This window comes from Zalophus californianus, chromosome 2 (assembly GCF_009762305.2).
Source record: "Zalophus californianus isolate mZalCal1 chromosome 2, mZalCal1.pri.v2, whole genome shotgun sequence".
Classification (NCBI taxonomy): Eukaryota; Metazoa; Chordata; class Mammalia; order Carnivora; family Otariidae; genus Zalophus; species Zalophus californianus.
Genome location: NC_045596.1, coordinates 202,752,244 through 202,778,236, shown reverse-complemented (window position 1 = coordinate 202,778,236; position 25,993 = coordinate 202,752,244). Strand labels below are relative to the sequence as shown.

Genomic DNA, 25,993 nt, shown 5'->3' with positions numbered 1-25,993 from the left:
CATTCTGTGTGGTTGCTGTGCTGAGTGTAGCCTCCTCTGCACAGCCCGAGGTGGGGTATCGCACACGGCATCTGTGTCCCGGTCAGTAGGGTAGAAGGGGAGGGGACGTGATTGCACTTGTGCACACCTCATCGGCAAGAGCACTAGATGCAGAGGAGGCTGGGGGTTTTCTGTGTCACGTAGCCATGCATCCAGATGACAGAGACTGCACAAACTCGGAAGCACGGTGTGCTGAGTGGCAGTCTGTATCACAGGTGTGCTTGTGGGGAGATCTCAGGCCCTCTTCCTTCAAAGTGTTAAGGGTCGAGTAGGTGATTTCACTCTATGTTTTTATTTGGCATTTGCATAATTACCAACTGTATTTTTAACTGACAGACAATCTGATTTTTTCTTTTTTTTATCATTTTATTACAGTTTTTCATCATGATAAGTGTACTTTTCAGTCTGTATCACCTGTTTCCACCATCTCCCCCCCACCTCTGGTGACCAGCAGTGTATCTCTGTTGTTAGGAGTCTTGCTGGGTTTGTCTCTCTCTCTTTTTTTATCCCCCGTTTGCTCATTTGTTTTGTTTCTTAAATTCCATGTACAAGTTAGATTTTATGGTATTTGTCTTTCTCTGACCGATTTCGCTTAGCATTATACTTTCTAGCTCCATCTACATCACTGCAAATGGCAAGATTTCATCCTTTCTGATGGCTGAGTAATATTCCATTGTATATATGGACCACGTCTTTATCCATTCATCTGCTGAAGGGCATTTCATCTCCTTCCACAGTTTGGCTATTGTGGACATTGCTGCTATGAACATTGGGGTGCATGTGCCCCTTCGGATCCCTACATTTGTATCTTTGGGGTAAATACCCAGTAGTGCAATGGCTGGATCGTAGGGTAGCTCTATTTTCAACTGTTTGAGGAACCTCCATACTGTTTTCCAGAGGGGTTGCACCAGCTTGCATTCCCACCAACAGTGTAGGAGGGTTCCCCTTTCTCCACATCCCCGCCAACATCTGTCGTTCCCTGACTTCTTAATTTTAGCCATTCTGACGGGTGTGAGGTGGTATCTCATTGAGGTTTTGATTTGTATTTCCCTGATGCCGAGTGATGTGGAGCATCTTTTCATGTGTCTGTTGGCCGTTTGGATGTCTTCTTTGGAAAAATGTCTATTCATTCTGCCCATTTTTTTTTTAAAGACTTATTTATTTTAGAGAACAAGCACATGAGTGTGTGTGGGGGCGGGGCAGAGGGAGAGAATCTCACACAGACTCCCTGCTGAGCACAGAGCCCAACATGGGGCTCCATCCCACAACCCTGAGATCATGATCTGAACTGAAACCAAGAGTCGGACACATAACTGACTGCACCACTCAGGTGCCCCATTCTGCTCACTTTTTAGTTGGATTTGTTTTTTGGGTGTTGAGTTTGATAAGTTCTTTATAGATTTTGGATACTAGCCCTTTATTTGATATGTCATTTATAAATATCTTCTCCCATCTGTAGGCTGCCTTTTAGTTTTGCTGATTATTTCCTTCTCTGTGCAGAAGCTTTTTATTTTGATATAGTCCCAATAGTTTATTTTTGCTTCAGGCCACATGATTTTCTGACCGAAATTTAGTAGCTTTAGACTAGAGATTGGTTTTTGCAGTATTTGAAGCAAAAATTAATTTATATTTCAGATTATAATAAAGATAACGTGTTATATTTATTGAACTTATATTGTGGCATTTCTCTGCCATTCTGAATTTTATTCAATATTCATGGCTGTAAATTTTATATAAGATTGGTAATTATATATGCTACTAGTCTTAGATAATGTCACATGGCTGTGAATTTTCAAAGTTACTTTTTATCTTACAGTTTTCATAACAAATTATTTAAATTTGAGCTTGGTTGAATACATCTAGAAACGTTTGGTGTCTGCATGGACTCCCAGTGATGACTGTGAATTGTGGAGGATCCTGCGGTCACCACTCTAGGGCGGGTCAACAGGCTGTGACGTGTCAGACTGAGAAAACTGTAGTGTAGGAAACCTGCCACTTCTCCTACACTAAGGAGTTTGCATGTTTGTGGGTGTTTTCCTCATGCATTTTTTCCCCTTCATCCCACACATTTTAAACATCTAAGAATTAAATGTCTTCTATATACACATAGAATTAGAGAATACAGTCAGAGCCGTTTTCTTTGCATAACAAACTCCATGTCCGTCTGTCTCCTTTCCCCCAGCCCCACAAACTCTCCCCTCTCCTGCTCCCCTTCAAACTGCTGTCAGAGTCCTCTGAAGTAGTGAGCTTTGCTAACAGGCGCTTCTCCACGTGCGGTGAAAAATACCCGGGTGCCCTTACGGACACAGCTATCTGACAGAAACTGTGGACCGCCCACCAGCGGGCAAAGCGAAGGCAGAATTAGGTAACACTCCTTTATGACGTCCGGTTGCCTTGAAAACCTAGTAGACTCTTTTTCCCTACTCTACCTTTTCTCTTTGGTTTTCTCCTCCTTTTTCCTCTTTCCACAAAAATACATATCCAAACCTGTGGGGAGAAGCCACGGATGACCCAGAACTGCAGCAAATGTCTGATATTTTTCTTTCCCTGGAAGAAAAAGCAATTTAATTTTGAACCTAAAATTTGATAAAGAAAATAAAATATAGATAGCCACCATTTCAGATTGCTGTATAAAATGACCTTCTCTTCCCCTGAATGTCTTTGAGAAATAACACTCCCAATTCTTTGGTTTAGGGTACGCTTTCTAAAACTAGGAAAATTGTCATAAAAATCATTTAGGCAATCAAGATTCTAACCAACTTTGTTAATTTTTTTTTTTTTTTTTTTTTGTAATGGGCATGAAAATAGAAGACCTTTAAATATTCCCGTTCTCTTTTCACCTCATTTTAGGATTAAAAGTTCGGAGGATAAAGGTAAGAAATCACACAGTTCAGCATGATCAGTTCAGGGGTAGCCAATCCATTCACACTTTGAGTCCTGATTAAGCTGCTTTTTGAAGCAACATTCATGATGTTACAGAGGTTAATGGTGATAGAGCAAATATTAACCCCTATTTGCGTGCTCTGTTCTTCTTGTGAAAGATGTGTAGAGTTATCACGTCCCGTACTGCAGAGCACATTGTGATGTCCTGGGGTCCATCTTGCACCCCTTCTGAGGAGGTTTGGTCACTAAGCTGTGGACGCCCGATACGAGGTAGATCCTCTGGGCTACACGTTGACGAGGGGACAGCCAGTTCGGGATTCTAACAGACGCAGACTGGTGAGGGGTGGTGAGTGTGTGTCCGTCGCAGCGTCCATACAGCTGGGTGGAATCAGCCAGAGAATAGCTAACAGACTGGACAAGGAGAAGGGGGGCCCCAAACAGACCTGGAGGTCTTGCCTTGGGGAGAACTGTACTTAGTAATAATGTGGCTCGATCTCTCCATCAGGGCGTGGTTGGCACACAGTTTTATTTCTGATGACAGATCTTGGATGATTTTTGGAAAGGGAAGGCATTGAAGAAGAGCATGTGGATACTGCGTGTCTTCGAGCATTCATAGCCTTCCCCATCAGATTGCGCTGTTGTTAGTAACTCGAGGCTCGGAGGAGGCCGTAGATGGAGGGCACTCCTCGTCCTGGGAGGCTGAAGTGTGATAGAGGGGGTGTGCTCAGCTCTGCCTTAACGGTGACGTTTCTAGGGTTTTCTCCCTTTGAGTTTATGAAACCTTTTCATTGCATTATTTTTATTGACCTCTCCTTAACCATTGTTTCCAATCCAAGTTTGAGTATTTTTTTAAAGATTTGTGTATTTGAGAGAGAGCACAAGCAGAGGCAGAGGGAGAGGGAGAAGCAGACTCCGTGCTGAGCGCAGAGCCTGATGTGGGGCTTGAACTCACAACCCTGAGATCATGACCTGAGCTGAAATCAAGAGTTGGATGCTGTTCTGACTCTGGCCCCCAGGCGCCCCCCAAGTTTGAGTATTTTAAGGCTAATTTGGTCATTTGGTTCTCAGTGGGTGGAGCAATGGAAGGCATTGTAAATTCTGGGCTCCGCAGAAAGTATCGTCAACTCTAATAGTTCCCAGGATATCCGAAGGTAGTTGAGTTCTGTAAAAGCATTTTTAAGTGGTGGGTCTCCCCAAGGAAAAAGGAAAGAGGCTGTATTTTTGGTTCCCTTACGAGAATGCAGAACGGGTCTCCAATCATGATGGAGAGGGCTTGTGCGGTCGTCTGGCCCTTGGAGTAAGAGCTGCTCTCAGCCACAGCGCCTGGGTGAGGAGACGCTCCCGTGCCCCTTTCTGTAGTCAGAGAAGCACCACCGTCATTTTGGTGTTTCTCCCTGAGGATCTTTATTGGGACAGCCTTCCTTAGGTTGTTTCTTCAGTGGCTGGAAAGAAAAACGTAAACATAAGTGAGCTTCAGCGTCAGCCTCAGCGATGAGTGTTTCAGGCAGTATTTGTTGGTCCTGCTTTTCTGAGCAATGATTTCATGTGGGTTGTGAATGCCTGTCCCTGACTTTGTTTTCATATTGCATTTTCTGTCAGTTACAAAGCAAGGACAGTACAGTGCTGTCGTATGCAGTGTGAAAAGCCACAGTCTTTTCTGTGGCCCTCGCCCTCTTCTGTGTAGGTGACCAGCCGCAGCGCTGCTGTGTTTTGTCTGGATGTCCGAGGGCATCGCCGACGTTTTCTGCAGCCGACACTGCTTCTCACCCAGTATAGTTTCAGTATCTGTCCGGACACTCACGCAGCCTGGCCACTCAGGGCGGGACCCCTCCTTCCCGGGCCTTCTTCTCTTCTCCCCTGGAGGCCCGTCCCCACAGTCCAAAGCCGTGAATGTCGGCACCCCGGTCTTGAAACAGTGATTTCTACTGACCTGTTTTCCTGCCCTGCCCGCGCTCTCCCCTCGTGTCTCTTTGTCCAGCTTATATTCCGTGACCCATTGTTTCGGGGATGCTCTTGCCAGTACCCTAAACTTCCATTCTTTTTTTTTAGCAAATGCTTACCCCTAAATGAACCAACAGTGAGCAGCTAGGCAGGGGAAGAGGGAGAGTCCCCCCAGGGTGCACATGAGGCCACTGTGAATTCACTTCTCCCACCCTCCCCCTCATCAGCTCACTCAGTCCCTTTCTCGCGCCCTAGTTTCTTGAGCTGCTCATCTCCTCGTTCTTCCACTGACTCGGGAGACTCATGCTCACTGACCTTCTGCTCTGTGCTTGATGGGCCGCCAGCACCGTGCAACCGCTCCAGCCTGGTGAGGGCTCCGGCAGAGCTCCTTCCTTCTCCTCTGACTTCTGAGTCTCCTGGGGGCAACCAGAGCTCGTGTCGCCCCGGGGAATCTGAAGACAACACGCTTGTTCTCAGAATCCTGAAGCTCTGCTCCTTTTATGCAGCACACTTCAGGTGTTGGAGTCAGAGACTTGGTAGATTTTTATTAACTCCCCCATTGCCAACAGAGCCGTGTTAGCCCTCCTAGCCCCAGCGCGCCTACACCGTGGCCAGACACCTGGCCAGACACCTCACCGTGAGGGCGGGGGAGTGACTTGCCTGCAGGCAAGAAGGACGCCGCTGCTGTCGCGTCCCCTCCAGAAAGAGCTGCTTTGGGAGCAGTGCGCCTGAGTCTACCTCTGCCCCTTGGGGGCATGGACGGATCCCTCCCATGAGCCAGACCCGAGAGGTGCCAGGTTCTTATTTCACGTGCTGTTGTACCCGCTCAGCACACAAGGTGTTCTCTGTGCGGAATGCAGCAGAACATGGAAACCCAAAACCCAAGCCCCAACAGAGCTTTCATTTTGGTGTGACAGACAGAAAGTGGACAAAATGAGTGTAGCGTGTGGTTCCTTCCACATAACGAGTGCTGCAAGGGGGAAGAGCCGGTGTGGGAGGCAAGAACGTAAGGGGGAGGAGGGGGTACACGGAAATGTGGACGGGGGTGCTCCCTGAGGAAGAGGTCTGTTGAGAGGAGGCTCCCGGGGGGGCAGCAGGACACCAGATGCTGGAGTGAGCCAGGGCCAGTCATGGGGACACTCTTCCTGTGCTGTGGGGACGTGGGCTTCTCCCCAAGGGAGGTGGCGGTCACAGGTGCTCCACAGAGGGGAACTTAGTTCAGGTCAGGCTTTCACAGGCTCCTTCTACCCACTGTGTTAGAAATGGGCTGCAGGGAAGCAAGGGCAGGGCAGAGACTCACGGTAAATCCCTGGGGCATGGGGAGGATGGAGGTGTTGGGGGAGGTGACAAGGTGTAGGTTCTGGGGGAGGTGATCCCTGCGAGAGAGGTGGTCGTAGCATGGGGAGGATGGAGGTGTTGGGCGAGGTGACAAGGTGCAGGTTCTGGGTGTGTGTGTTGCAGCCAGCACTCCCAGGGCTGGCTGAGAGGTTGAGCAGTGTGTGTGCTGGCAGGGAGGAGGCAAGCAGGGAGCATTGGGGAATGGGGTTCTCTTGTTCCCATGTGCACAAGACTCTGTAGAGTCGGTGCCCAGGGCTTGGGTTCCCAGGGTGCAGGGTGGGCGCATCTTGCATGTTCCAACGAGGTGGTCTCTGTGCATGCTCCTGCTATCAACGTGTGTTCATGGGACTGTGCGCGTCACCCTTTCTTGCTGCTGCTCATTTCCTGGAAGTAGTTCTGCGTCAGTGTGTGTGGACTTACCTCGTTTTTCACTGATCTAGATCAGTAACTTCCTTATCCGCGTCTCACTGATCGGATTTTGCTTCCTGTGTTTCAGTTCCATACACTGACATACAACATTAGAGAAGTCTCGGGCGTGCAGCGTGATGATTGGATATTTGTCTGTAGTTTGAAATGACCACCACAGTCTAGGGAGCATGTAGCTTGTGATGGGGACTTCTGGGGTTTTCTCTGTCAGCAGCGTGCAAATGTGCAGTGTGGCACCCTTAACTCTAGTCGCCGCGCCGGACCTCATGTTCTCCAGGACTTACTTATCTTAGAACTAGAAGTTGGTGACTTCTGACCCCTGGTGCTCATTTTGCACGTTCCCCACCTACCGGCCGGCGACCAACACCACCAGTCTCTGCTCCACTATCTGTGAGCCTCACTTGTCCACATGTAAGTGAGATGATCTGGTGTCTGTCCTTGTGTGTCTGACTGACTTCACTCAGCACAGTGCTCTAAAGGTGCACCTGTGTTGTCGAAAGTTCCAAGACTTCATGATGTTTTATGGCTGAATAATATTCTGTTGTATATACTTATGCCCCACCTTCTTTATCCGTGTGTCCATCGATGGACACTTGGGTTGTTTCCATGGCCTTGTTACTGTGAATAATGCAGCAGTGAACACAGGGGTGCAGACGTAATTTCGAGTTAGTGTTTTCATCTTATCCAGATAAATACCCCGAAGTGGGATTGCCTCGCATGATAGTTCTATTTTTAACATCCTGAGGCACCTCTGTACTGTTTTCCAGAGTGGCTGCACCAGCTTGCATTCCCACCAACAATGTAGGAAGAGGGATCCCTTTTCTCTGCATCCTTGTCAACACCTGTTGTTTCCTGTGTTGTTGATTTTAGCCATTCTGACACATGCGAGGGGGTATCTCATTGTATTTTTAAAAATTTTTAAAATCTCATTGTTTTTGATACACATTAAAAAAATTTTTTTTATTGTTACGTTAATCACCATACATTACATCATTAGTTTTTGATGTAGTGTTCCATGATTCATTGTTTGTGCATAACACCCAGTGCTCCACGCAGAACGTGCCCTCTTTAATACCCATCACCAGGCTAACCCATACCCCTACGCTCCTCCCCTCTAGAACCCTCAGTTTGTTTTTCAGAGTCCATCGTCTCTCATGGTTCATCTCCCCCTCTGACTTACTCCCCTTCATTCTTCCTCTCCTGCTATTTTCTTCTTCTTCTTTTTTTCTTAACATATATTGCATTATTTGTTTCAGAAGTACAGATCTGTGATTCATCAGTCTTGCACAATTCACAGCGCTCACCATAGCACATACCCTCCCCAATGGCTGTCACCCAGCCACCCCATCCCTCCCACCCCCCACCACTCCAGCAACCCTCAGTTTGTTTCCTGAGATTAAGAATTCCTCATATCAGTGAGGTCATATGATACATGTTTTTCTCTGATTGACTTATTTCACTCAGCATAACACCCTCCAGTTCCATCCATGTCGTTGCAAATGGCAAGATCTCATTCCTTTTTATGGCGGCATAATATTCCATTGTGTATATATACCACATCTTCTTTATCCATTCATCTGTCGGTGGGCATCTTGGCTCCTTCCACGGTTTGGCTATTGTGGATATTGTTGCTATAAACATTGGGGTGCACGTATCCCTTCGGATCCCTACATTTGTATCTTTGGGGTAAATACCCACTAGTGCAATTGCTGGGTCGTATGGTAGCTCTATTTTCAACTGTTTGAGGAACCTCCATACTGTTTCCCAGAGGGGTTGCACCAGCTTCCATTCCCACCAACAGTGTAGGAGGGTTCCCCTTTCTCCACATCCCCGCCAACATCTGTCGTTTCCTGACTTGTTAATTTTAGCCATTCTGACTGGTGTGAGGTGGTATCTCATGGAGGTTTTGATTTGGATTTCCCTGATGCCGAGCGATGTGGAGCACTTTTTCATGTGTCTGTTGGCCATTTGGATGTCTTCTTTGGAAAAATGTCTGTTCATGTCTTCTGCCCATTTCTTGATTGGATTATTTGTTCTTTGGGTGTTGAGTTTGATAAGTTCTTTATAGATTTTGGATACTAGCCCTTTATCTGATATGTCATTTGCAAATACCTTCTCCCATTCTGTCGTTTGTCTTTGGTTTTGTGGACTGTTTCTTTTGCTGTGCAAAAGCTTTTTATCTTGATGAAATCCCAATAGTTCATTTTTGCCCTTGCTTCCCTTGCCTTTGGCAATGTTTCTAGGAAGAAGTTGTTCCACCTGAGGTCAAAGAGGTTGCTGCCTGTGTTCTCCTTTAGGATTTTGATGGACTCCTGTCTCACGTTTAGGTCTTTCAACCATTTGGAGTCTATTTTTGTGTGTGGTGTAAGGAAATGGTCCAGTTTCATTCTTCTGCATGTGGCTGTCCAATTTTCCCAACACCATTTGTGGAAGAGACTCTCTTTATTCCATTGGACATTCTTTCCTGCTTTGTCAAAGATAAGTTGACCATAGAGTTGAGGGTCCATTTCTGGGCTCTCTGTTCTGTTCCATTGATCTATGTGTCTGTTTCTGTGCCAGTACCATACTGTCTTGATGATGACAGCTTTGTAATAGAGCTGGAAGTCTGGAATTGTGATGCCGCCAGCTTTGCTTTTCTTTTTCAATATTCCTCTGGCTATTCGGGGTCTCTTCTGGTTCCATACAAATTTTAGGATTAATTTGTTCCATTTCTTTGACAAAAGTGGATGGTATTTTGATGGGGATTGCATTGAATGTGTAGATTGCTCTAGGTAGCATTGACATCTTCACAAAGTTTGTTCTTCCAGTCCATGAGCATGGAACGTTTTTCCATTTCTTTGTGTCTTCTTCAATTTCTTTCCTGAGTATTTTATAGTTTTCTGAGTACAGATCCTTTGCCTCTTTGGTTAAATTTATTCCTAGGTATCTTATGGTTTTGGGAGCAATTGTGAATGGGATCGACTCCTTGATTTGTCTCTCTCCTGTCTTGTTGTTGGTGTATAGGAATGCCACTGATTTCTGTGCATTGATTTTATAGCCTGCTACTTGACTGAATTCCTGTATGAGTTCTAGGAGTTTTGGGGCGAGTCTTTTGGGTTTTCGACATACAGTATCATATCATCTGCAAAGAGTGAGAGTTTGACTTCCTCTTTGCCGATTTGGATGCCTTTGATTTCTTTTTGTTGTCTGATTGCTGTGGCTAGGACTTCTAATACTATGTTGAATAGCAGTGGTGATAGTGGACATCCCTGCCGCGTTCCTGACCTTAGGGAGAGCTTTTCCCCATTGAGAATGATATTCGCTGTAGGATTTTCATAGATGGCTTTTATGATATTGATGTATGTACCCTCTATCCCTATACTCTGAAGAGTTTCGATCAGGAAAGGATGCTGTACTTTGTCAAATGCTTTTTCTGCATCTATTGAGAGGACCATATGATTCTTGTTCTTTCTTTTGTTAACATATTATATCATGTTGATTGATTTGCGGATGTTGAACCAACCTTGCAGCCCAGGGATAAATCCCACTTGGTCATGGTGAATAATCCTTTTAATGAACTGTTGGATCCTATTGGCTAGTATTTTGGTGAGAATTTTTGCATCCATGTTCATCAAGGATATTGGTCTGTAATTCTCCTTTTTGATGGGATCTTTGTCTGGTTTGGGGATCAAGGTAATGCTGGCCTCATAAAATGAGTTTGGAAGTTTTCCTTCCATTTCTATTTTTTGGAACAGTTTCAGGAGAATAGGTATTAATTCTTCTTTAAATGTCTGATAGAATTCCCCTGGGAAGCCATCTGGCCCTGGGCTTTTGTTTGTTGGGAGTTTTTTGATGACTGCTTCAATTTCCTTAGTGGTTATAGGTCTGTTCAGGTTTTCTATTTCTTCCTGGTTCAATTTTGGTAGTTGATACATCTCTAGGAATGCACCCATTTCTTCCAGGTTATCTAATTTGCTGGCATAGAGTTGCTCATAATATGTTCTTATAATTGTTTGTATTTCTTTGGTGTTGGTTGTGATCTCTCCTCTTTCATTCATGATTTTGTTGATTTGGGTCATTTCTTTTTTCTTTTTGATAAGTCTGGCCAGGGGTTTATCAATCTTGTTAATTCTTTCAAAGAACCAGCTCCTAGTTTCGTTGATCTGTTCTAGTGTTCTTTTGGTTTCTAGTTCATTGATTTCTGCTCTGATCTTTATGATTTCTCTTCTCCTGCTGGGTTTAGGCTTTATTTGCTCTTCTTTCTCTAGCTCCTTTAGGTGTAGGGTTAGGTTGTGTATTTGAGACCTTTCTTGTTTCTTGAGAAAGGCTTGTATTGCTATATACTTTCCTCTTAGGACTGCCTTTGCTGTATCCCAAAGATTTTGAACAGTTGTATTTTCATTTTCATTGGTTTCCACGAATTTTTTTAATTCTTCTTTAATTTCCTGGTTGACCCATTCATTCTTTAGTAGGATGCTCTTTAGCCTCCATGTATTTGAGTTCTTTCCGACTTTCCTCTTGTGATTGAGTTCTAGTTTCAAAGCATTGTGTTCTGAAAATATGCAGGGAAGAATCCCAATCTTTTGGTATTGCTTGAGACCTGATTTGTGACCTAGGATGTGATCAATTCTGGAGAGTGTTCCAATGGGCACTAGAGAAGAATGTGTATTCCATTGCTTTGGGATGGAATGTTCTGAATATGTCTGTGAAGTCCATTTGGTCCAGTGTGTCATTTAAAGTCTTTATTTTCTTGTTGATCTGTTGCTTAGATGATCTGTCCATTTCAGTCAGGGGGGTGTTAAAGTCCCCCACTTTTATTGTTTTGTTGTCAATGTGTTTCTTTGCCTTTGTTATTAATTGCCTTATATAATTGGCTGCTCCCATGTTAGGGGCATAGATATTTACAATTGTTAAATCTTCTTGTTGGATAGACCCTTTAAGTAGGATATAGTGTCCTTCTTCATCTCTTATTACAGTCTTTGTTTTAAAATCCAATTTGTCTGATATAAGGATTGCCACCCCAGCTTTCTTTTGGTGTCCTTAGCATGGTAAATGGTTTTCCACCCCCTCACTTTCAATCTGGGGGTGTCTTTGGGTCTAAAATGAGTCTCTTGCAGACAGCATATTGATGGGTCTTGTTTTTTAATCCAGTCTGATAGCCTGTGTCTTTTGATTGGGGCATGTAGCCCATTTACATTCAGGGTCACTATTGAAAGGTATGAATTTAGTCCCATTGTATTACCTGTAAGGTGACTGTGACTGCATATTGTCTGTGTTCCTTTCTGATCTATGCTGCTTTTAGGCTCTCTCTTTGCTTAGAGGACCCCTTTCAATATTTCTTGTAGGGCTGGTTTCGTGTTTGCAAATTCCTTTAGTTTTTGTGTGTCTTGGAAGCTTTTTATTTCTCTTTCTATTTTCAATGACAGCCTAGCTGGATATAGTATTCTTGGCTGCATATTTTTCTCGTTTAGTGCTCTGAAGATCTCATGCCAGTCCTTTCTGGCCTGCCAGGTCTCTGTGGATAGGTCTGTTGCCAATCCAATGTTTCTACCATTGTAGGTTACATATCTCTTCTCCCAAGCTGCTTTCAAGATTTTCTCTTTGTCTCTGAGACTCGTAAGTTTTACTATTAGATGTCGGGGTGTTGACCTGTTTTTACTGATTTTGAGAGGGGTTCTCTGTGCCTCCTGGATTTTGATGCCTGTTTCCTTCCCCACATTAGGGAAGTTCTCTGCTATAATTTGCTCCAATATACCTTCTGCCCCTCCCCCTGTTTCTTCTTCTTCTGGGATCCCAATTATTCTAATGTTGTGTTGTCTTATGGTATCGCTTATCTCTCGAATTTTGCACTTGTGAGCCAGTAGTTGTTTATCTCTCTTTTTCTCAGCTTCTTTATTTTCCATCATTTGGTCTTCTATATTGCTGATTCTCTCTTCTGCCTCATTTATCCTAGCAGTTAGTGCCCCCATTTTTGATTGCACCTTATCAATAGCCTTTTTGATTTCGACTTGGTTAGATTTTAGTTCTTTTATTTCTCCAGAAAGGGTTTCTCTAATAACTTCCACGCTTTTTCAAGCCCAGCTAGTATCTTTAAAGTCATGATTCTGAACTCTAGGTCCGACATCATACTAATGTCCGTATTGAGTAGGTCCCTGGCAGATGGTACTACCTCTTGTTCTTTTTGCTGAGGTGATTTTCTTCGTCTTGTCATTTTGTCCAGAGGAGAATAGATGAATGAGAGAACAAAATGCTAACAGGTTTACAACGTCCCCAGCAAATATAGTGTATACAAATCAGAAAAGACCTGAAACCAGGGGAAAAGAAAGGGAAAGAAAGAAAAAAGACAGAGAAAAAAAAGAAAAAGATAAAAACAAAAACAAAACAAAACAAAACAAAAAACAGAATATGATCAAATATGATCAGGCTAGTGCATCGATCAGTGCCACACACTAGATTCTGGGCGTATTTTGGTCTGTTAGAAGAAAGTGCCTCCTAAAATTTTAAAGAAAGAAAGACTTATATATGTACAAAATAAGGGTTGATACAATGCAGGGATGGAAGATGATTGTAAAGATGAACATTATAAAAGGTTTTATAAACGGAATTGGTAAGATAAGAAGTTTGAAAGAAGAAAGAAGATTTAAAAAAAAAGAAAAAAAAAGGGAGAGACTGTGATCAGGCAGGAGACTAGAACAAAGCCATACACTAGTGATTTAGGGTATATTTTGATATGTTAGAAGAAACTGTATCTCAAAATTTTAAAGAGAGAAGAACTTATATATATATGCCAAAAATAAGGGTAACTACTATGAAGGGATAAAATATGACTCTTAAAATGAAAAATAAAAAATATTTTTTTTAAAAAAGGGATTGATAACATGTTGGTTGATAAAGGGAAAAAGAAAAATTCAAAAAAAAAAACAGTTACAAAAATTAACTTTGAAAAACTAATGAATAATGGTAAAAAAAACCATGAATTCTATGTGCAGTATTCCCCTAGCGCTGGAGTTCTCCCGTTCTCCTTGACCGGTAAACTTGGTCTTGGCTTGCCGGCTGTACGTGCTGATCTTCTGGGGGAGGGGCCTGTTGCCGTGGTTCCCAAATGTCTTTGCCGGAGGCGGAATTGCCCCACCTTTGTGAGTCCCGGCTAAGCAAGCCGCTTGGGTTTGCTCTCGGGAGCTTTTGTTCCCTGCAAGCTTTCGGTACAGCTTTGGAGGATTAGAGTGAAAATGGCAGCCTCCCAATCTCCACCCGGAGGAGCTGAGAACTCGGGGCCCCTCTCCTCAGTGCGCCCCCAGAGAAAAGCAGTCACTCCCGTGTCCCCGGTCTCCGGCCGCACTCCGTGCTCACCCGGCCTGTGACCGAGCGTTTCTGTCTCTGGCACCCGACCCCGCGCGGAGTCTCCAAACCCAGCAGATCCCTGCGGTGCGCTCCCGCGCCGCTCCTCCCGGGGGAGGGAGGGGAGTCTCCCCGGCTCTGCCGCTTGTTGGGTCCCTGCTGGAGGAGCAGTGGCCCGACTGTCACGGATCACAGTTTATGGCCACCCCGAGCTGAGAGCCCGCGCCTCGGCTCCGTCTCTGCAGCCGGCTTCCCCGCTCCGATCCCTGGGAGCTCTGCCGCACTCATGCACCCCCGGTCTTTCTGTGACCCCGAGGGTCCTGAGACCACACTGTCCCGGGAGGATTCCACCCCCCGCTTAGCCACTGGAGCGACATCCCTCAGCGGAGCCGACTTCTAAAAGGTCCGATTTTGTGCTCCGCGGCTCTAGCACTTGCCAGAAGCGGCAGGCGGAGGCCCCTCCCCCGCCGTCTATCCTCCCGAACATCGCCTCGGATTCACTTCTCCGCACGTCCTACCTTCCAGCAAGTGGTCGCTTCTCTGTTCAGAGAGTTGTTGCTACTCTCCTCTTCGATCTCCTGTTGAGTTCGTAGGTGTTCAGAATGGTTTGATCCCTATTCAGCTGAATTCCTGAGACCAGACGAAATCCATGTCTCCTACTCCTCCGCCATCTTGCCACTCCCCTTTATATACATTTTTGATAATTTGATCGCCTTTTCATATACTTGCTGGCCATTTGTATGTCTCCTTTGGAAAAACGTCTATTCAGATCCTCTGCCCATTTTTAAATTGGACTTTTTTTTTAACTTTTGAGTTTAAAGTTTTTATTTATTTATTTATTTATTTATTTATTTATTTAAAGTTCTTTATGTATTTTGGATATTAATTGCATATCAGGTATATGATTTGCAAATATTTTCTCCCATTCACTAGGTTGCCTTTTCATGTTGTGAATGGTTTCCTTTTCTGTCCAGAAGCTCTTTAGTTTGATGTGTCCCGCTTGTTTTTTTTGCTTTTGTTCCCTTTGCTTTTGGTGTCAGATTAAAATAAATCATTCCTAAAACCGATGAATGTCAAAGAGGTAACCCCCTGTGTTTCCTTCCAGGAGTTTATGGTTTCAGGTCTTTCGTTGTTTCAACTTAATTTGGTGGGTGTGTGAGGTAGTGGTCCTATATCATTCTTCTGCATGAAGCTGTCCAGTTTTCCCAGCACCATTAATTAAAGATTAGCCTGTCCTTTCGCCATTCTTGGCTCAATTGACCACATACGTGAGGGTTTATTTCTGCGTGCTCTAGTCTGTTCCATTGATTTCTGTGTCTGTCTTTGTGCCAGTACTGTACTGTTTTGATGATTACAGCTTTGTGATATAGTTTGAAATCAGGGAGCATGATGCTTCCAGCTTTGTTCCCCTTTCTCAAGATTGCTTTGGCAATTCACAATCTCTTGTGGTTCCATACACACATTAGGATTGTTCTATTTCTGTGAAATATGCCTTTGGAATTTTGATAGGGATGGCACTGAGTTTGTAGATTGCTTTGGGTGAGTCTAGCCAAAGGTTTGTCAATTTTATGTTTTGAAAAAAACATCTCTTAGTCTCATTGATCTTTTCTGTCTTTTTATTTTGCATTTCACTTATAACTGCCCTGAAATTTGGTACTTACTTTCTTCTGCTAAATTTCATTTGTTCTTTTTTAGTTCCTTGAGATGTGAAGTTGGTTTGAGATTTTTCTAATTTCTCCACGTAGGCGTTTGTCACTCTGAAATTCCCTTGCAGAACTGCTGTATGTGTTGCTGTGTTGTTTTCCGTTTTCATTTGTTTCAAGGTAAGTTTTCTTCTCTTTTATTTTCTTGTTAGACCCATTGGTTGTGCAATAACCAGTTGTTGTAACTCTACACATCTTTTAATTTTCAGTTTTCTTACTGCTTTCTAGTTTCATACAATTGTGGTCAGAAAACATGTTTGATATCATTTCCATCTTCTTAAATTTAGTAAGATTTGTTTTGTGGTCCAACATGTGATCTATGCTGGAGAACGCTCTATGTGCATTGAAGTAGAATGTGTGTTCAGTTGCTTTTGGAGGGAATGTTCTGTGTGTACCTGTTAAGTCCCATCTGGTTTCATGTGTCCTTTAAAGCTATTGTTTCCTTATTGATTTTCTGTGAAGATTATCTATCCATTGATGAAATGAGGGTATTACATCCTCTATGATTATTAGATCTGTTAATATTTTCTTTATTTAGGTACTTCTGTGTTGGATGCAAAGATACTTACAGATGTTGTATCTTCTTGTTGGAATGTGTCTATTATTGTAGTCTTTGTCTTAAAGTCTGTTTTACGAGGTGTATATCGCTACCCCAGTTTTTTCTTTTGATTTCCATTTGCATGAACTATCTTCTTCTATCCCTTCATTTTCAGTCTGTGTGTGTCCTTCCATCTGAAGTGAGTCTGTTGTAGGCAACACGCACATGGGTCTTGTTCTTTTATCCATTTGGATATCCATATCCACTCTGTGTCTTGTGATAGCAGAAGTTAGTCCTTCCTCATTTAAAGTCATTATTGATAGGTATGTACTTACTGCCATTTTGTTAATTTCTGGTTGTTTTGTAGTTTCCTTGTTTCTTTCTTCTCTGGGTCTTTTCCTTTGTGATTTGATGATTTTCTGTGGTGGTATGCTTCCATTGCTCCCTTGTAATCTTTTGTGTTTCCACAATAGGTTTTTGTTTTGTGGTTACTACAAGGCTCACATAAAACAACTTATATTTATAACAGTCTATTTTAATGTGATAACAACTTAAGTTGGAAGACATTCTAAGGCTTTATATTTTACCTCTGTTATGTTTTTGATATCACAATTTACATTTTTTAATCTTGTGTATCTATTAAATAATTATACTTATTTTTACTATTTTTGTTTTAAGTCTTTATATTAGCTTTTTTGGTAATTAACCAAGCACTTTTACAATATTAGAGTATTCTGGATTTTAGTATATATATACCTTTACCAGTGAGATTCATGTTTTTGTATTTTTCTTCTTATAATTTTCTTTTATTCTTATTTTATGTCTTTTATCTTTATATCTTATTTTCTATTATTCTTATTTTCGTATTTTTCGTATTTTTCTTATTACTAAACAATACCCTCTCATGTCAGCTTGAAGAAGTCCTTTGAACACTTCTTGTAAGGCTAGTCTAGTGGCAATTAAATACTTTAAATTTTGCTCGTCTATGAAACTCTTTCTCCTCAGTTCTGCAGGACAACTTTGCTGGGTAGAGGACTCTCGGCCGCTTTTCTCTTTCAGCACTGTGAATACATCATGGCACTCCCTCTGGCCTGCACAGTTTCTACTGAAAGATCTGCAGGTAGTCTTAGAGGGTTTTCTTGTATACAACAAATGGTTTTTCTCATGCTGCTTAACTTTGACAATTGAGTTAGAGTGTGTCTTGGTGTGGATCCCTTTGGATTCTTCTTATGGGAACTCTCTGAGCTTCCGGGTCTGGATGTCTGTTTCTGTCCCCAGGGTAAGGGGGTTTTCAGCCATTGTTTCTTCAAATAAGTTTTTTCTCCCCTCTTTTCCCTGTGTTCTCCTTCTGGGGTGCCTGTAATGAGAATGTTGGTCCACTTGGTGGTGTTCATAATTCCCTTAAGCTCTCTTAATTTTTTTTCATTCTTTTTCCCTTTGGCTTCTCTGATTGGGTGAGTTCCACTGCCCACTGACCCTCTGTCCTGCTTTCTCCGTGAGTCTGCTGTGGGGCCCCTCCTGCTGTAGTCTTCAGCTCTGGGACTCCTAGTACTTCCGTACGTTTTCTGTCTCTCTGTTCAGCCGTTCTTCCTGTGAGCTCAGGGAACACCTGTAGGACCATTATTTTGAACTCTGTATCAGGTATTGAATGCTTTATCAGATAAGTTACTTATCTTTGTTTCACTAAGGTTTTTTTTTCCTCAGGTTTTATCTTTTTTTGTTTCATGCATACAACTCTGTTTCTTCATTTTACTTGACTCTCCGTGTGGGTTTTTATGCATTAGAGGAAACCGCCAGCTCTCCCAGGCTTAATGGGTTGGGCTCGTCTAGGAGATGCAACTTCATAGTCAACCCTGCCCTCAGTCTTGGTTACCTTGCAGATCTTTGTGACTGTCCAGGCAGCCTCTTGATTCTTACCAGCTACCAGTTGTTGAGAGTGTGCCAAAACCAGTCATTGCTCCAGGGGGGCGGATCTCAAGCAGCACCTCCCTTCAGGCCGATGGGCAGCCAGACTCGTGGGCATCCATTTTTAAAGCATGTGAATGTATATGGTGCTGAGAGACCCCAACTCAAGCCCTGCTGGCTACCAGAGCCAGGAGATCTGGCGGTGTCCCCTGTGCGCCAGCCACAGAAAGCATCCTGCTGGATGAGTGGACAATCTCCTTTCCAGGTGAGGCAGGAGAGCACAGAGATGTTCCCTCCAGCCCCTCTCTCCATAGGGCGTGTCAGTTGGCCCCGAGGTGTGTGTTAGATTGTAGGCCTACCCCCCCCAGGCCAGTGCCTTATAAAGCTCAGAAAAGCCTCGTTCCCACAAAGTCTGTGCTGGGCCGCAGGGTGGGAGAGTCTGCACAGAGAGAGCCATTTCTCACTGTACTCGGCCTTGTGTCCGTCGCTTTCCGAGGTAGACATTTTGAGGGCTTGTCTCAGATGCAGGCTGTAAATGTCAGGGTTCCCCAGGCAGGTTCAAATCCTCTGCTCCTCAGGGACAAGCTTGTGGTTGTGATTTGCTCCCAATTGTGTGTTGCTGTGCTGGGTTAGGGTTTATAGCAAGATTGGGTCTCAGCCTCTCCCACCTGCTCCTGTGGAGGTTTTTCTCGTTCACTCAATGTGTAAGAGTTGCTCAGCCTTTTTTCTACCCCTGAGGAAATTGTTCCATAGGCCAGAGAGCCTTGATATGTGCAGGGGAGGCCTTGAGTTCAGGGTCCTCCTGTGTTGCCACCTTGAGCCAGAGCAGAGGCAGTTTTCACGAGGTTTTACAATGTGTTTCAGAACCAGTGGGACGAGTCGCTTCCCCTGGCTGCTTCTCAGGTGCACTTTATAATTAACATCCCTGCCTTCTAAGAAAAAAATCCAATTTCTTATTGGTGTCTACCAAATTTATGTATTTAAAAAACTATCAGTTTTATTTCTTCTAACTAATTTATAAAGCGTTTTATAATATAGTCCTTTACAGGTCTTAAAATTTTCTGTTTGCATTGATAATTTTCTTCTTGTCATTGTGAAATTTAAATATTTGTACTTTTATTTTTCTGATAAGCTATCTTGTGGTTTATCTTGCTGATTGTTTTCTGCAGAGAACTAGCTTTGGATTTTTTAGTGCTACCTTTTTTCTAGTTATTGGTATTTGCTTTTATCTTTAGTAATTCTTTTTCTAGCTTTTTAAATTGTATGTCTAAGTTATTTACTTCTGTTAGGTTTTTATCTATATTTATATATTTAAACTACATGTACCTGATGCTGTGATTTCCTGTGACAGTTGTTTTTCTGGGGTCGCATGAATTCTGATGTATGTTTCCCGTCTTCTCAGAGGTGTGCTTCTCATATTCGGTATTTGTGTCTGATTTTGCTTGGTGAGCCCATCCCTAGCTCTTTTCCTTCTGAAAGCCGAGCCGGGCCCCCTGCACTTCCTGCTCCGTCTGGCTTCAGTTCCCAGTGTTCCAGACGTCATCGGATCTGTACCCTTGTGCCCGTGAATAGTCTCTCATACATACGTGTGAAGAGCCTGTCATCTTGCGTTTTGCTCGCCTTCACTGCTTCAGTACTTAGGACATCGTTTCCCCTTATTTTCACCTTGATAGTAAAAATCTTTGTATCGTACTTCCTTCCTTCCGTTTGGTTCCTGACTGTCGGCTCCATACAGTAAATAATGCGGTTTGCTGCTGATCTCACGCCCCATCCCTGCACCACACTGTTAGTGGTTGTTCTCTGTGGACATTGTCACATGACATGACACGCCGTGCTGCGCCGCATAGTCCTACAAATAAATACATGTTATTTGCTGGATAGCCATTTGTCTCTACCTGTCTCGTCCCATTTGTCTCCAGCATTCTGTTCCAGCGTGGATTCTATAATGGATTCCTCACTAAGCTCCTGGTCTCGCCGCTTCCTGTGTTGGTGCACGTTCATAAATTTTGTCATGGGCTTTACCCTATATGTCCATTTACCTAGATGATATATCTGCGGCTCACTTGAATTTCTTGACTTTTTCTCCTGAGCCTGTTCCTGGCCTGTGATCCCTGGTACACCACTGCTGTGGGGTCTGCTTCTTCATTACAGGTCAGGGCCTGCGTCGTGACGTGAGGTGGGGGGACTTGATAGGGTGGGTGGCTGTGTGAGGATCACGGCTGGTGCTGGGAGTCTGTCGGCGGTGGTCTGCTCTGTGTGTGCAGGGCATCAGTGAGGGCCAGAGTGCACTGGCCCGCCCTGCGTTTACGCTTCCTGTTCACAGATGTCGCAGCCGCTGGAGTTGGAGTACCCACCAGCCCATCTCTGGGAAAACTCCATCCGGAACCTCTGCAAGTCCACATTTTCCTTCACTAAACCACGTGATGTGTGGGGCCCAGTGCGTCTCCTTGCTGGGTGAACCGTGGGGCTGCATGGCAACCACCCGCCGGACGCCCCCTTCCCATAACACGTCTGCGTCAAAGTCCTTCAGTGTGTTGTGGGAAATACTCAGGAATAAAGTGTTAGTCCTAACAACAAGCTTTTAATCTTTTCTTAAAAACTTAAATAAATTGGACTTTTCCTTTTAATATCTTTTTGTAAGAAAGACTAATTGCTGATGCAAGAGTGACCTTAAATAGGAAAATGGGTAAATGTGGACATTTGTCCAGCAGGAGAAGATAATATATAACCCTTGATCTTTTTTTGGAAAATGTGTGGATAAAAATCCCAAGTTTAACAGGCAGCCATTGATGAATTGATGTAAAACTGAAAACCGTCATCAGGAACTGTTAGAGCAGAGACTGTGGCACTGTTGGGGAGAGGAGCTAAATGCCGTCTGTCTGCTGCTTCGACGAGGACACACAGCTCAGGGACTCTGACAGAGATGCCAGAGGACGTCAGCCTGGAATCATTTGTCAGCGATTATGTTTGAGGGCTTCATTGTGCTTTGTTTCGTTTGGGATAAAAGTGACCACATTTTGTATCTGATGTTTGCTTTGGTTTATGTTTCCAGTGAGGCATCACGTCTGCTGAGTTATCTCTCCCAACATCTTGTGTATTTGATAGTAGAGTTGGTAGTGCTTTTAAGATCAATAATTGACCTCAAGTAATTTTAAAGCGTCGGCCATTTTGTTAGTTTTCTGCCGTTGCCATAACCATAACATCAGTGGTATAAGAGCCAGAAGCCCAAAATGCAGGTGCAGACAGGCTCTGAGGGGGATCCCCAGCTTGCAGTGTTTGCCGCAGTCCTGGCGTCCTTTGGCTGGTGGCCACCTCACTCCAGTCTCTGCCTCCACCGTCACACGGCCTTCTCCCTGCCGGTCTCCCTGTGGCTTTCCCTCTGCCCTTGGAGTTAGGGCCCACATGGTTAATCCAGGATGATTTTATCTCAAGGTCCTTCCCTTAATTCCATCGCCAAAGGTCCTGTTTCCAGATCAGTTTGTGTTCAGGATTGGTTCTGATCCAAGACCCTGAATTCACCACCTCCAGGGACACCCCAAATCCAGCGCTGTTAACCAAGCAATTCCTCCTGAAGAAGAACTGAGGGCTGACTGAGCAACTTCTGTACAACAGAGCTAGAGACCATGCAGAGAGTGTACAGAGGAGGACATGATGGTGGAGGGACCCCCCACCCCTGGTGCTGTGAACTGCTACCTTGAGCACATGCATCCGCCCCAGGGCACAGAAAAAAGCCACAGTTGAAAAGGTCAACTAGCTTATAAAAGAGACACCCTTAAAATTGTACCAGACTGTGGAGAGCTTCTGGAACTCTCTGGGGCTAGGGCTGGTGAGCGTCATGGCTTACGTTCCCCTGCCCCTTGATAGTGTGGATGGGAGCAGGGTCCAGGTGTTCTGACCGGCCTGCCGCCTCTCCTAGCCCAGGTCCCTGAGCCCACACCAGCCCCAGCCACTCCACAGAGAGGTGGCCCCTGCACCGTGCACACTGGGGCACCCCTGCACGGTGCTTACTGCATCCTGGAACACTCCAGACCCTCACCACCTTGGCTTCCTATGCCTTGCTCGGCTGCTCCAGGGCCTCCCAGCCACCCCACCAGGGCGCCCCCTGTGCTGAGCACCTGGGCCATACCGGCTTGCACCCACTCCACCGTCCGCTGTCTTGTCAGGATGCCCCCTGCATGGACAGTCCAGGGACCCCCCAGCCCGTGCCCACTTCAGCTATATAGCAGTCCCGCCAGGGCACTCTGTGCACAGCCCCGCCTCAGCTGTCCCGCCGGGCGCCCCCTGCACCAGAGCCCAGAGCCTGCATCCTCCTGTGCTCGCTTCCCTACACATACTGTCCTTCCAGGGTGCCCACACGGGGGAGGTCCTGGGACCCCTCCGTTTGTAGCTGCTTTAGCTCCAGCTGTCCTGCCAGAGTACCCTCTGCGCGGGGAGCGTCGGGGCTGTCCCTGCCCAGGACCGCTGGAGCTCTGGCCATCCCACAGGGCGGCCCGGCACGGAGAGCCCCACGGCCCCCAGCCTCCGCCAGCCACAACTCCGTCCCGCCAGTCACCCGGCATGCATAATACCATTCCCTCAGGCTTAGGATTCAGAAAAACACACAGAAAGTCCAGCAGGATGGGTCGACAGAGGACTGTGCTCCGGAAGAACAAGACACAACGTCGGTGGAAGATCGACCTGACGCAGAGGTGAGCGGTGTGCCCGAGGGAGAGTCTGTCGGTCGTACAGATGCTCACTCGGTTGGAGGGAAGGGTGGGTGAACTCAGACCTTCAGCAGAGACAGGAAATGCAAAACAAAGCCAGTTGGGGCTGAAGAACACAGTGACAGAAATGGAGACCACGCCGAGGGGTCCACAGCAGACGAGAGGATGCAGAAGGACGGGTCAGGGATGAGGGAGGCGGAGGAGTGGAAAGCACCCAGGCTGAGCAGCAAGAAGAGGAAACGACGTCTGAAACGGAGGAGAGGGCGAGGGATGTCTTGGACACGTCCAGCGAACAGACATTCCCTGTGGAGGAAGGGGAAGAGGTAGAGAAGGGGCGCGAGACCTCTTTGAGGACCGACAAGGTGGCACAGGAACCGGGCTGAGCACGTAGACACGTTCTGAAGGGCCACCCGTCGGCCCCGTCCGTGGGACACACACCTGCTTCCGTACAGTGTGGGGCCCTGACCTCGGCAGTGGGGGTGGGGCGCCACGGCGTCCCGTCCTAAGCAGAATCCCAGGAAGGAGCAGAGATACGCGTTCTCCCGAATGCCGTGAGTGTCTGTGGTACTCAGAAGAAAGTGGGCGCTTCGGAAGAAGTGGGGAGTCGGTGAGACGCAGGTGCAGCTCCAGACCGACGGGCTTCCTGGCCGAGCGCGCGGCGTCACCACGTGGTGGGAGCCACGGTGCGCTCACTGCGGGTGACAGGGACAGCCTCACCCTGCCTGGCGGGAGCTCATCCTGAGATGTTTGCCCCCGGACGATGCCCTGTGGGGCTTACCTCAGAACAGTGAGGCGGCAGCGGGGCCGCGATGTGGGTGGGCAGAGGGATGGCGTGAGGGTTGAGGTAAACAAGGCGCCCCGCGCCTGACTTCACTGTCTCCCGGTGCTGGCGGCAGGAAGCTCGCGCACGCCGTCCTGCGCGGTCACCGCGCCCTCCGCACCGCGCGCCCTGCAGCCCCGACGCTCCGTCCCCGGACCGGCTCCCTCCCCGCTGCTTTCTGACTCCACCCGTTCCCTCAGATTCTCAGAAGCACACAGACTTTGTCCTTTTACGACTGCTTGTTTCACTCATATGGTGTCCTCCTGGCTCCCCCAAACTCTAGTGTGTGCCGGGATTCCCTTCTGTTTTGGGCGGGATGGTGCCCCGTTGTGCGTGTGGGCCACCTTCTGTTGTGCTCGTCCAGCCGTGTGCAGACATGAGTGGCCCTCCGCTGCCAGGTGGCAGGGGGCGTGGGTGTCCCGTGCCTTGTGGGGACTCTGCTTTCAGCTCTTTCAGGGACCTGTCCAGAACTGGGACTGCTGGATCAGGTGGTGGTTCTGTGCTTAGTTTCTGGAGCAGTTGCTGCAAATACATGTTTTCTAAAGACGCTGCCCTGCTGCGTTCCCACCAGCACAAGGGCTCCTGTATCCTCGCCAGCACTGGTTATTTTCCGGGCTCTTTATGGTAGGCGTCCTACGAGGTGGGAGCTGCCTGCTCACCGTGGTTTGCATCTGTGTGTCCCTCGTGACCAGTGATGGGGAGCATCTTCTCATGTGCCTGCTGACCACCAGTGCCTCTTGCTCGGGGAAATGTCTGTTCATTCTGCTCATTTTTAATCCAGTTGTTTGGTCTTGTTGTTGAAGTTCTGCTGACTTTTAAATCCAGGTTGGTGATGTTGATCTCACTCGTGAAACCAGATGTAATAAATAAGAGCATTTCCTATGAAACTCGGTTGCTCAGTGGCTTATGTGCACGTGAAATGGAACGATGCTATCAGCATCCAGCACTGTTGAAGTCATGGTTTCAAGTGTTGATTTTAATTTTGGAAGCATTGATTTTTCTTACCCACTTATATATGTGTATGTTTTTACCTGACAGTATAAAAACCACTGAAGATACACTTTGTGAAAATGGCAACTAAGTTTCCGTAGAGTGGGCATTTTCTCTTAATTATCCGCGTGGACCATGTGGGGGGTCATGCCTGGTGTGCCCCGGGGCCTGAGTCCAATGAGCACCTCACTGCCCACATGGCCACGCGGGTGGACTCCACGTTCTGTGCGCTAGCGTGGGGAGCCCCAGGGGCCACGCTCGCACCGTCTGTGATACACCTGCTGGAAGGACGCGGCTCCCCCAGCCAGGCCTGCCGCGTGTCCGTGGGATGGAATGGGACTGTTCTGCCGGCCGATGCGGGGGCTCAGAGGGCCTCCCCGAGGCAGGGTCTGGGTCGGGTCAGGGCCCGCCTGCTCTGCCCCCTCGTCCTGCAGGCTGTCGCCTGTGTGGCAGCCGCTGCTGCTCTTCCTCGGTGTGCCCATGACTCTAGGAAAAGCTGAGCTTCCACATTCAGGATCGAGTCAATGACAGCCGACCCATGTAAGACTGAGTGTGACACCCTGGGACCAGCCGTGTCCATGAGTTCCTTTCTGTGGTGCCCACCACCGGATGGGATGCTCTGCATGTTTCTGTCAACACACTTGTGCCCGTCCTGCTGAGTGACCGCTGTTGTCAGAGCAGTCTGGTCTCCTGATGTGATGAATGGATTCCCCGGCGCGTGGTGGAGCTGTCACTGCTTTCTTGTCGAGCGTGCTGGGAACCAGCAGCGCCAGCCCTTAGCCTCAGTGCCGGGCCCGGACCTCCGCCCGCCGGCTCACCGCCTGTCCACGGAGCCTCCCCTGGATTCCAGACCAAAACCCACCCAGTGCCAGTGTGTTGAAAATAAAAATTGTGTGCACCTTTACTTTGGACGGGGTGGACTGCTGTATGCAGTTATTTTTTTTTTAACTATAAATTACCTTTAAAAGAAAACATGTTCAAGTTGTTGAGTTACTGCCTTAAATTCTGTTTCCTTATTTTAGCCAAAAAAAAAAAGGAAGAAAAAGAAAAATTGGGAAAGCTTTTAATTAGATGTATTTAAATAGGAAAATGAACATTTTCCTTCACCTGCCTTCAGTTAAGTGCCTTGACAGTTAGCATTGTTTGGTTGATGCTTCATAAGAAAGTGTTCCTATGCAGTGGTGGTTTTGGTTAAGTCTGAGCCTGGAGGGGATGCAGGGAATGTGGAATCAGGAATTGGCACGTCATGAGTCCACGTCAGGCCTCCTGTTCTCCCATAGCCTGCTCTCGAAGTGTTTGTAGTATTGTTTGTAATGTCTGTGTTGTAGTGAAATCTCTGAAGTCTGCGCTTCCCTTGGTTGCACGTACCAGAACCCCTGGGAGAGTGTGA

At 46.2% G+C, this 25,993-nt stretch overlaps 1 protein-coding gene across 8 annotated transcripts in view; it reads left to right on the top strand.

Annotated features, from left to right (window-relative positions):
- FBXO25 (F-box protein 25) overlaps positions 1-25,993 on the top strand; it is a 58,479-nt gene that overhangs the window by 7,899 nt on the left and 24,587 nt on the right. The gene's annotated exons all lie outside the window — the stretch shown is intronic.